An 8,002-nucleotide genomic window follows, 5' to 3' on the forward strand; every position below is an offset into this window, starting at 1 on the left:
AAAGAATGGCACCCTGAGGGATTCCACAGTTTGTATTTCCCAGTTCTTACACGTGATATTTATAACTGCGTACATAGGTTTATAATCCACTTTTTTAGATAATAAATCGTTTCTTCCTTCTGAGAAACCTCGCATTCGCATTCATTTACAAAGTGTAGCTGCAACGAAAGACGAGGATTGATTTTCTATTTTGTCGTGGTGATGTTAGGTGAACATGCTGAACGTGCGTGATGTTCAGAGTTATGCATGTATGTCATGTATGTGGATGGTGGACATGAAAATGGTTGTGATAATTGGAGACGGTGTTTATCATGGCGACCATGCTGAAGAACTTGATGGTAAGAGTTGAACACTGCTAAAACGCTGGTGTTAATGTGACACCTTCCTGGTATCTATTTCGGTCCACACCAGAGAGGTGTTGAAATAACACCGTTTCGGCGTTAGGCTAACACCGTTTCGGCGTTAGGTTAACAACAATTAAGCATTTAAGCAACACCAATTAGTGTTTGATTCTAAACTGGTGACGTTGTTTCAACGCTTCTCTACTGTGGTCCGATATAGATACCGGGCTGGTATTTAATCAACATAGCTGTTTTTGCAGTGTAGTAATGATAATAAGTATAAAGATATAAGTAGTAGTGTCGATGGTCGTGAAGATGACGATAGCAATGATGGTGATTGAGGTGATGATGGGGAACAAGCTGATATATGTTGGTGATGTTGATGGTAATGGTGATATAATTGTAAATGATAGTGAAGATGGTGGTGATGTTGGTGATAGTAATGTTGGTGATGGAGATGAGAGAAAAGATGATGGTATCATTGTGATGGGGCTGATCGAAAATATGGTGATATTGAAAATATTACTGGTAATTTTTCCCGTTCTGTGGGGGGGGGGGGAGCTGAAATAGTGCGAGCCGATGTTAGGTGGTGTATATGCCTGGCATAATGTGTCCGGCAAGGGATGGGAAACGGGATGAGGGGGGGGGGGGGGTAGGGGACAGTGATGGGACGTTCACAATTATGCATGGGATGTCAATTTTATTCAGCTGTACAAGGAGCTGGAACATTTTTTTTCTTCTCGTTTTGGCAGGAGGCCAGGTCAGATGGCCTACTGTTATGTTAAAAGTGTTGTGTACATTAAACATAGCTTCCGTTCTGGTAAGCGGAAGCCGGAAGTAAGCCAACCAAAATAGTTTCCCCTCAATGACAGTTACAAATCATGGATTTTCTTTCTACCGTTCTGAGTAGTTACATATTTGTATAAGTCAATGTTGAAGGGTTATCCAGCTGAGAGTAAGGTAATTTGAATAGCCAGATTAATTCGAAAAAAGAGCAAAAACTCTAACAAGTATTAAAATCAGGTAACGAAAGACGAAGATAATAATGGCATTAACAAAATTACATTAATCTGGTGAAATATTTCTGTGCATGACTTACCAAATTATGTTTTGTCCCGACGTTTAGAATTAATCAATATGAAATTACGATTATTCGCATTTTCTCATTCAAGAATACAAAAACGAGATAGACTGCTGAAATAAACGTTAACGTCATCATTGATTAGACTTTGTTCCAATAGAAACATATTTTACATTTATGTATTTGAAATGAAATAATTACGATTTAATTTAATTTAATGACATAAAAGGGTAAGTTCGGATGTGAGATCATCAGCCCAGTTGCTTATCCATGAAATCACGCGTAAAATTGTTTTACGGAAAATCTGGAAGTGTACATTAAAATTTACGTGTAAGTTTGTTTGCCTTTACCGGAAAGTTAATGACAATTTAAATGTTTTGCTTGTGTAATCCTTGATTTTCAGCCTTTCATACCCCTTCAAATTTGGCGTCAATTCGTTTTGGGAAGAGCGGAAGAGGATATGAACTTTATCAATGATTTGTCTTAAAATTAATACGTAAGTACATACAAATCCCACACCCTTTCTCTTCCACCGCTGTTTTCGAAGGAAGGTGAAGAAAACGAGCTTTAAAATAACCACTTTTCTTGGAGATGTTTAAATGACCATTTTTAATTAAAAGTCAGTATTATTTCATTGTTGTTTGTGACATTTAAGAATTCGCTCTCTCTTCTGATTAATAACCACATATCAATTTTCTTTGAAAATGCAGTGAAAACGCCAGTAAAATATGTGTATACCCTCAGCATGACATTGTGCATGTATCGTCAATTTCTAAAATACAGGACGGATGTTAATACAATACAAAACTTGTTCGGGGCAGGACAACAAAATTCTCTGAAATCAATATTGGCATTGCACATGCATCATTCAATAGCTATGCAAATTTCTGAATGATTTAAGAGAAAGCATAATCAAACAAACATGTTTAGCTGGTGTGTCTATGCCGTGTGAGACGCATTTCACATTTCATAATTTCAAATCCTCCAATCTTACTGTCGAAAATTGACAAAAATCATTATCTCTTAATCACATCTCTCTTTCTAGTTTCTTCAAAGAAAAGTAATCCCTAGAAAAGGTTAAATCAAGGAACTTTTAACTAGTTTGCCAACGAAATTCTACCTCTTTGAACTATAAGCAAGGAGTTACCAGTAACTCTTTGGTCTAAGCAGTGAAGTGCATTGCAGATATTTGTTGACACCGAGTCGAAATATTCACCTTGAAATAATTATTTTTGTTGTAACTGATGATGTCGAGAACAAGGACCAAATCTAACAGGATAGACTTGTCGTCGTACATACAAGAATACTAAGAAGCTTTCGCAACTGCAATAGGGACGGATTTAAGAACACAGTGAAATCTATGAAAATTTCAATCAGATGGTTGGAATGTCTTTGTACAGCTGACTGCTGTTGATCTCCGCCCCCCTTTGGAGGAAGAAAAAGAAGAATAACAAGAAGAAGAATACGACGAAGAAGAAGGAGGAGGGGAAGAAAAAGAGAAGAAGAAGAAAAAAAAATAGAAGAAGTAGTGAAGATGAAGAAGAAGGAGAAGAAGGAAAGAAGAAGAAGAAGAAGGAAGAGGAGAAGAAGAGATTGAAAATTTAAAATTGGAAAAATTGCTAATAATTTCGACCGAGACTTAATTGTCATGAATGGTGTTTCACAATACATTATGTATGTTCTTGAATTCGTCGTGCGTCGTAGAATCGAAACTCCCTACTTTAGCCCTTTAACTACCGGTAGGCTTACTTCCAAATCAACTATCAGGCCATAGAATTTTGAAATGAATTGAATTTATCTCCGATAAAAACAATTAACAATACATATAAACTAATACAATTGAAATTGAAATGATAACAGGAGGATAGCCCTAATCAGCATCACCAATCAGGGTGATCATGTTGTTGCTGGTCTGCAGAGGGGGACACTGGAATACATCCAAGACCATTTTTTTTCTTCCTCCACGGTTAAACGAAAAAGAACTTACCAAAAAATACTACATGACTTGCGATGCGCTGCTAGTAAACAAATCCGAATAAAAAGAAAGTGCATGAGGAAGTAGGCTCTGATTGCGGCTACACAGCGCTGATTCAAGAAGCATTACATCTAGGTATATAGTCAGCACTGGCAGCAGAACATGTAGCCCATTTGTATATATGAAACAATTCGCAGGGAGATGTTGAATCTAGTCAGTTTGACGCAGACAAACCCAAGATAAGATCCCAACTTCGGAAGTTTAAATAAAGAATTCTATGCAGATATTGAGGTCGCTTGTCAATAACAACGCCGAACCTGGCTTTTCTTCTGCGGCTGTGAGATCCCGAACGAAAAACGAACGACGAAAGAGTCATATATTCGAATTGGCGCTGTTTCTAACATCTATTACATTATACGAAGGCTAACCTCTAAATGTTGCAGTGGTGAGACGACTGGACAATGTCCTCCGGCTCGTGCAGGAGGACACAAAGAAAATAATTGGTAAGTTCGCAAACTATCACACTAGAAATGAAGTCTACCAAGCCTGGGGATAACATAACATTATTGTGTAATTGGTAAAATGGGAGTAGTTCCAAAATAAAAATCCATGAATATCTGACGAAGAAAGAGTTGAACCTGGTAGTACAGCCAAGGAAGTAAAACGTGATTTCATTTAAAGAATTTAAATGAGAAAAGAATGTCATTAATGATGTTGATACCACAGCACTAAGTTTCAGACACTAACTTTGTTATCAGAGGGTCGCATATACATCACTGTGAACTAGAGCTTTAGGGCGACACAACACCTCCACCGGGCTTTCCAGCAAATATATACAAAACAATTTTCTCATCCGAATTCTTTCCGATCGGATTCTAAAAACGATTATTTTTCATATTGTTTTATGTTTTACTTGTTTTATTTTCTTTAATATTATATATTAAATATTATTATTCTTTTCTGGGGGGGGGGGTGAAGGTTATTCCTAACTAAAATCTTAGGTAAATCTTGGCTTTATTCTTACAAACAACATAAGGTATTCCATAAGGCCCAAATGAATAATGAAAGCGCAAGCTTATTTTTGTGTTCTTATATTTCCTTAGTTTTTAGCTGAAAATCGGACGTTTTGAGCAGTTGTTGGAATCACTTTTGACACCCTGTAATGACCATAATGACATTCATGAAAACTATAATGCAAAGATTCTATCGCCAATATTTTGACCAACAGAGTGCGCGATCAGAAACTTCCCTGTATACATTTTAACGGTTGTATAAATACACTTGACGGTAGACTGAACTACTTAACTTAAAAAAATAATATTCATTCGAACTTCATAGAATAGGCTTAATAGTCTGATGCATCATAGTATTTCAATGATGCTGAAAATTTTGAATACCAAATTACCAAAAATATTCATCATACATCATGTAAAGCAGTGGATGGAGCTCGGATGAGTGTTAAATCCAGTTATGTAGACATAATAACGAAATACATTATAGCTTTTATGACTTACATTTTTCTTTAGACCCTTTAGAAATGTTTTTCGAAATTGTGTACATATACTTTTTATATAATTTATAGGCAGTCAAAGAGACATATTCGGTTCGAAGTCTAAATGAAATTTTACACTGTTTTTTCATGAACTTAATTCTTGTTTTTCTACTTTTGGACTATAATCTGGACCTGTAGTCTGAAATGAATTCATGAATTTACCATCTCGATTTTTAGTTGCCTTTCTTAGCTTTTCTCTCCACCCAATTGTTTGTATTTGTTCGTGTGTTTGTTTGTTTTTAGATCATGTATCCGTCAATCAGTATACACAAACTGAACAGTCGTTTGCACAATATAAGCACTTTCTACACGACACAAATGATGTTAAAATTTACTCGTTTACCGTATACAGGTAGCTGGTAGGACAAAAGAAAAGTACAAGAACTTCATTACACAATTCATTGCGTTGTATGATAAATATATTACAACTTCAAATGATGTTCAATAAGAATTGACTAATTATGACATGAAAACACTAAACAAAGAATAAATCAACCCATCCCTAATTATAATGATAACCAACGGAACCTCTTGCTACAAAATGTTGCAACATCCGTTATAAGGTGGGGATTCCCAAACATAAATCATTCATCGTGAATATACATGTATCAAGATACTAAATATTTCAAATTAAATTGTACTACTCTTTAGGACTATTTTGGAATCACTACTACTACTACTACTACTACTACTACTACTAATGATAATAATAATAATATTGATATTTATGCTACAACTGCTACTACTTCTACTATTAATAGTATTAATACTACTTCAGCAAAAAAAAAAGCATTAACATCAAATTATATTACCATTGCTTCTAATACTACTATTACTTCTACTAATATAATACTACTAATACTACTACTACTACTACTACTACTACTAATACTACTACCGCTTCGTCCAAAGACCCTCCAGGTTTTGACGAAATGGTGCGTTAGGAGCGTCTGTTTGCCTCTTAATTGTTGACTGGAACCCCATCCTTAGTTGGTCTAATTCCCATTCTTACTAATCATCAAATGGTCTAAAATAAAATTAAATTTGTCTAATACAAATACGATGCACAAATCATTAACTTTGGTCCATTGTTTTTTTTTTTTTTTTTTTTTTACCACAGTTGGTAGTCTTGTTCTTCATTTTGTCATTTGAGATATTAAACCAAACGATGTTAGACCATTTTGCCAACTGACTGTAGGCCAAGTGGTTATGAGCCGATTTAGACTAATGACTCTTTGATTCTGCTGTTGAAAAGGTTTAACATACATTCAAAACTCGGTGAAAAAGGGTTCCAACGCTTCCGTTTGGGCAAAGCCCGGGGGGTAGACAAATGGTTGGATTAGGATAGAGATAGGGGCAAAAGTGCGCTAAATTGGTTTAAAAGTTATCATTCAAATAGAAGACAGCACACATCCCTTAACTTTTCTAAATGTGGTATACTATTTTTTATGGGAAGTACCACAGGGTTCTATTTTTGGTCCATTTTTATTTCTGATTTATATCAACGGCATGTACATGGTGCTAAACACATTAAATTACATATTTTTTGCGGATGACACAAGTATTTGTCTATCCCATCGTGATATTGATATCCTAGGAAGGACTCCTACACTTTCAAAACTATCTAGTGGGTTTCGAGGTAATATGCTATCACCGAATGGAAGAAGATATAGTAGTCTGTTTGGACAACTTCCGGTAGAGGGGATTAACATAGTTAATTATTAATGAATTATTAATAATTAGTTAATTATTAATTGATTATTAGTTAATTATTAATTAATTATCAATTAGGTGTTTGTTGATATCGGTGAGGTCAAAAGCGAAGAGTCGTTATGGGGATGAACATAATTAATTTTAAAATTTATGTTAGACAAAGCGGTCAAGTTGGACATGGATATTTTTTGGTAATGTGTGGAGAGTATGGATTGATGATGGGACAATAGAATTAGGGGTGTGTGTTGGTCAAGTTCACTCTTGGTGGTTTTGGATGCAGGTAGATGTTTGCCAAGCAGCTCATCTGTGCGTGTGGAGGGTATGGATTGATGATGGGACAATAGAATTAGGGATGTGTTGGTCAAGTTCACTCTTGGTGGTTTTGGATGCAGGTAGATGTTTGCCAAGCAGCTCATCTTTGGATAAAGCTAAAGCCAAGTAGTCTTCAAGACATCTGTAGGAAGCAATATTGTAGTTGCATAATTATGAAATAACGGTGACCTCGTGAAACACTTGGTTAAGGTGACCATAGGGATACATCATTGATTAGTGGCCCTCGATATGGTCATGAAGTTAGAGTGGTATAGGATTATTAGTTACACAGTGAATATAATTTCAGGGAGGGGGGTCGCTTACAATTTAACATTACTTTTTCCATGGTTTCAGGTAGGAAATAGCTGTCATTCAATCGGTACGTCTCATTCCGCCAGTTTGCCACCATCTTGGCGTTGTAGCGTCTACGGCGAAACATCAGCATCGTCATGATCATGGGGTTGTGCCTTGTGGGGGTAATAAGAGAATTTAGCTGGAATCCACTTCATTCCCTCATATTATTCCAGCAGTGCGGCGTTGCGGCGTCTAACGGCGCCATGGGTTGCGGTATAGAAGGATCACAATTTACCATTTGGCAATGAGTTCGATCGATGAACTTTGGTGATTGAAGATATGATGTTAAATGTCGGTCCCAATTATAAACCATCATTTCTCATAGATACATGTCTGTAAAAACTGAAGTACAAACACTCACACACTCTAACAGAAACACACACTCTCTATTTATCCGATAGTGGGGGTTAACACTTCTTTCAATTATTTGTACCATGACCCTGCATGCCCCTCCGTTTATTTAAAAAATCTTCAACCTCGAAAAAAACCAATATTCAGATCGAGTGTCAATTCAAAGAGCATGAATGTATCAATGTTGACGATAAAGGGCACTTTATCATTTGGAATAATTTTTAATTCAATTTTGTATTTCCCGAGATCGAAGTTCAGGATATCTCATTTTTTATGGGAAATATATTTGCAGAGGGCACTAAATCGGATCAAATCGTCAAATT

This window comes from Lytechinus pictus, chromosome 8 (assembly GCF_037042905.1).
Source record: "Lytechinus pictus isolate F3 Inbred chromosome 8, Lp3.0, whole genome shotgun sequence".
Taxonomy (NCBI): Eukaryota; Metazoa; Echinodermata; class Echinoidea; order Temnopleuroida; family Toxopneustidae; genus Lytechinus; species Lytechinus pictus.